Genomic DNA, 4,855 nt, shown 5'->3' on the forward strand with positions numbered 1-4,855 from the left:
TCTAAGTCGTGGTTGGACTTTTTCTTGTACCTCTTCCTCGAGGACCTCAAGTATGAAGAAGAGGACTTCGGGCTCCTGGATCAGTGTCGTGACCTCCTCCTCGAGCGGGATCGTAACTTCCTAGAAGTCGCGCCAACCGACGTCGACTGCTGGGCCACCATGAGCTTCAAAGACCGCTTCCTCAAAGCTTTCGGGGCCATGGCCGGAAGTCGGAGCACGACTTCGAGTTGTGGTCTCTGTCGAAGCACCAGAGACATACCTGTTGGTGGTCCGTCACCGACATGGCGCAATGGCATGCACCACATGGCTTGAACCCAGTCTTCCTTGAGGACATCTCGCACAGATGAAAAAAACTGCAACAAAAATGTTGAAAAAAGGCCTACCACAAAAGGCAGAGGGTAGCTTAACTGGCGCAGAACAAAAAGAACTGACAAACGTGCGCTTGGGTGGTGCCTTTATAGATGGCCTTGACATCACAGATGGCTCCAACAACGCTAATGACGCACACAGGTCCTAACGACGCCACCCGACGGGGCCCGCAGGATATTGCTCAGCAAAAAATTCTGGATTCGAAGCGGACGCCAGGAAATTCAAAAGTAAGGCATCTGCAGCTAGAAGTCTCTAACAAAAAAAATGTTTTAGTCACCCATACTCATTCTTACTTCCAAAGCTTCTTCAATATAGATTTAGTGTGAATAGTCAAAATACGGTACAATTGGCTGCGCCTGCAATCAATTCTTCCTCAACCCACCGCACTCATACTTAGGCAAATATATATATATTTTTTTTAAACTCAAAACATAACCATCAAAAATCACTAAATTCCTCACTTTAGATTTATAGGGGTACATATTTTTTCTTTTGTTTAATAAAAGTGGTAGTGTTTACATTTTGAAGATATCTTACACTTCAGCAGTGTGAATACTGCATTTGACAAGAAAGCACCCATGGCAAGGTCAGAAATTCTAAATAAGTGACAGAAAAGTTCATAAATATGAAAAGCAAGCATAAAAAGTCCCAAACAATCTTAAACCAGAACGTCTGACAATCAGTACAGGTGGAATGGCTGGAATGGCTGTACAATGAATCCACTGTGGGAAAACCGTATGTGGCTGAAATTAGGCATTGAATCAGTTTTGAAGAAAAAAAAAAAAAGAGTAACAAAAGCGTAAACAAGCCTTGCATTTTACAGGCAACCAATTGCTGAGGACCAATAAGAGAAAAACAGATATTCTACCTTAACAACCAACATAGGCATCCATTATGGTTCAAAATGTTACTTTCTTCCAATAAAATACAGTATCACCTCAATGTTTTCTATTTACAATATTAAAGTAGTCAGTTTTAAGATTTTCTTATAGATGTGATTCATTAATCTTTGAAAAATATACATATATTACAGGGCGCAATAAGCATTACTACATGAGTGTTATGTAGCTTATGTTGCAGAAAGACAGTAGCTTATTAGTAATGTGCACATGAACACAAGTATTTGATATAATAATACTTGCAGTCATTCCAAATGTATATTAGGAAGGCTTTTGGCACTGCAGTTAAAGTAGCCAGTCTGCACTAAACTTAAGTTAAGGCTAACATTCACACCACTCTCCCATCCGTCATTTGAAAAACTCCTGGCTTCCTCATGGGAATGTCATGCAGGCACTGAATACATTTGTATGGTCTCTGTGAATGTAGTTCTCCTCAGCAGGAGCAGAAAAGAAATTCCAATTGTTTTAGGAGCGGTCCTGCAAAGCTTGCCACGCCTCACACTCCATTTTTTCTATATTGGTGAAAACAGACACAGAAGACAGGGTGCTTAACACATTTTAGAAAGACAAATAAAGCAGGAAATGATTGGAATATCATTATCGTAGACCTGAAGAAAGCACGTGTTCATTATCAATCTAGTACTTCGGCAAAATTTAGTGGGTGACTCAGTGTAAAAACATGATGCTGTGAAACCACAGGCAAGTGGATTAAAAGTTAGTTTGAAAACATGTTGCACAGGAAAAGACCAAAACCTGTACTGGCTTAAAAAAAAAAAAAATCATGAATGTGGCCCTTGTGTATCCTCTAAGAAATTCTACTAAGTAGAGCTTTTGTAGAATGCTCCAGGGATTGCCTGAATACATTAGTAACTTGAAAATTATTGTCGATAAAGAGAGACTTTGCTGAATGTATATTTAAAAAAAAAAAACAGACCATTGCTTTGCACCCTAGAGTCCTACATACTATGAATTATTTGGTTAGAGATAATGCAGAAGATTCAGAAGTGACTTCAACAGAAGACCAGGCTGTACTGTACAGCCTTGAAGGATTGAACAACAATGCATGGTAGACCAGTAGTAAACCAGGTTGCAGCCCTCCAATTATAATCCATCTACATGTCTTTTGGATGGTTCACATATTTATTTGGGGTTTTCATTTAAAAAGTATGTACCAAAGGACAGAGTCTGGAATAGAATCAGTTTGGAGCCCTAATAACTTGGAAAAGCACTACAAATTGTGGAAAGGGATGTTGTCTCCTTTAAAGTCTAATCTTATATATGATTGAAGTAAGCCCTATAAACCATGACTGCCTATCTACTGTTTTCTTGATAATCTCCATGCAGAGTATTACAGTAAGTAGCGAAGGTAACGTTCTGGCTTGTAAGCACCTGAAACGTTTCTCTAACTATTCTACATTTAAGAGAGCAAAATCATTGTCTACGAAATCTAGGATACAATTTTTTTTATTCTTTCTTGCTGTGATAATGTGTTGTGGGCAAGATCAGGATATTGGGGGCATTCCAAACATACTCCTGGTCTCAAGTGCACCTGCACAAGAGAAGTGAAAGGCACCTACTTTAAAAGGATTTTAATGCTCAAGACATCTACTTCTGGATAAATGCTGAACGCATGACAAACATTTAACTGACCAAACACTGTAGGCCACTTTAATAAATAACCATTTAAATTCTCCACAATCACATACTGCAAACACCATTGTCTTAGCAGCTATGATGTTAGGTGTAGCTCACTCAACTTGGGCCTCAGAACTACTCACTACCAACCCAACTGGAGAGTTATTAAAAAGATTGCACTTCACAGTGTGTTGGTTTTTCTGAGAGCTTAAACCGATAGGGCAGGAAGTAAATTAACCATCACTTAAGTGCAATGTTCTTTGGAAAAACCTACAGTTCTCAGCGAACGGCACACAGTTCAGATATACCCCTGGTGACAGAAATAGGTGGTACTGGGGCAGGGCATAAGGGTCAGCTGCAGAATTAAACAAAAAGGAGAACCATCTACGTAGGTCAGGGGAGAAATTTACTGTATGAATAAAAATTATTATTTTAGAAAATATATCCTTACACTCTTGTTTAATATGTTCTGGTATTTCTACAATTCACACTGTGAAAAGCAGAATGCTCGCCTCACAATATAAAGCGTGCCATCAGAATGTGTGTTTGTGTATGTTGATATATACACATCAATGTAAGACATTCTATGCACCTGACGCCAGGGCACACATTTTTTATAAATTTACATCAATTAGGTACTTATGACACCTTAGGTAGGGTGTGCAACACACAATTTATTTTCAATCACCTATTTTCCCTTTTATGTGTACTATTTTCTTTTAATCTCCATGTCAACGTGGACTCTAAGAACAATGGAACTCCATATCCTGTACATATTTGGTAGAACATACTTCAGCCCCAAGAAGTGTTAGGTAGCCTCACTTTTGGAAACCAATTGGCTGTTCAAAAAGGAAGTTGAACATTCAAAGAGAAGTACTTAGACACAATGTTACTGTACTATTCAGCTGCGTTCACAAAATGAAATGGGTTTCAATGTACAAGTGAAACGGGTATGTGTCACAAATGCAAATAGAAAGAATCGACTCAACTTGACAGAGTCAAAAACTGACTTCACCAGGTAAGATTGAGAATGGGATATACATTTTTATTATGGCATTCTCAAGCAGAAAACCTGCCTTAGCTGATCAACAGCATTCACAAAGAGCTTCTGAATGGTCCTGAATTGGTACTGAAGTAATTCTGCTGCTTGAGGGGGAATTACATGAGCAAGAATCATGAATGACACAAAGAAAACAGTTCTCCTGTGGACGCACTACTTACACACAATTATATGTGCTGGACTGCTGGTCCCGATGTGATTTCTAATGGCAAGTCAAGTATACTTGCTGGGACGATGTTCAGTGGGCTTTGTTTTGAAACCAGCCTTCTTCAGATGAGGCAATACTTGCAAGGCTGGGACACGTTTATCCGCTGAGTAACAATGCAGTCTTCACCCATCTAACTCTGAAGGATTCATAACTTACTGGGCAAGGAGCATCCCTGTAGCTGGGTCAGAAACCTGACCCACAACTGTAAATTACAGTGAAGTTTGAAAGTAGAACAAACAATATTTATATGAGCATTATATATTTACATTTCTGCCTGTCCACCTAAGTGCAAACATCAGGAAAAATAACATTCAAAAGAAAATCTATGCTGATTTATGTGGAGGACAATATAGACGTTAAATATTAGGATGATTTGCTGTAAGCTTTTCTTATTATGTATGGCTATGGCTGAGCCAAGCACTGTGACACATGGATTCAGAAGTCTTATTTGTATATGTGCAACATTATTTTAAAAGTGTCAGCGAAGCAATGAAGAGGTGCATAATGTGTTTTGACAGTTGATTACATGATGCATTAATGACAACCACCTTCACATTCTCTTATTAGAAAGACTTCCTTGGTTATGCAATAACAAAATTTGTTCTTTTAATTTCCTTGCAGGCTTTAAGACACTTTCATAAAGGATCCTTAGTTTGCCTGAATGAAGATGAGTTTGGAGAACTA

Source organism: Pleurodeles waltl, chromosome 7 (assembly GCF_031143425.1).
Source record: "Pleurodeles waltl isolate 20211129_DDA chromosome 7, aPleWal1.hap1.20221129, whole genome shotgun sequence".
NCBI classification, from domain to species: Eukaryota; Metazoa; Chordata; class Amphibia; order Caudata; family Salamandridae; genus Pleurodeles; species Pleurodeles waltl.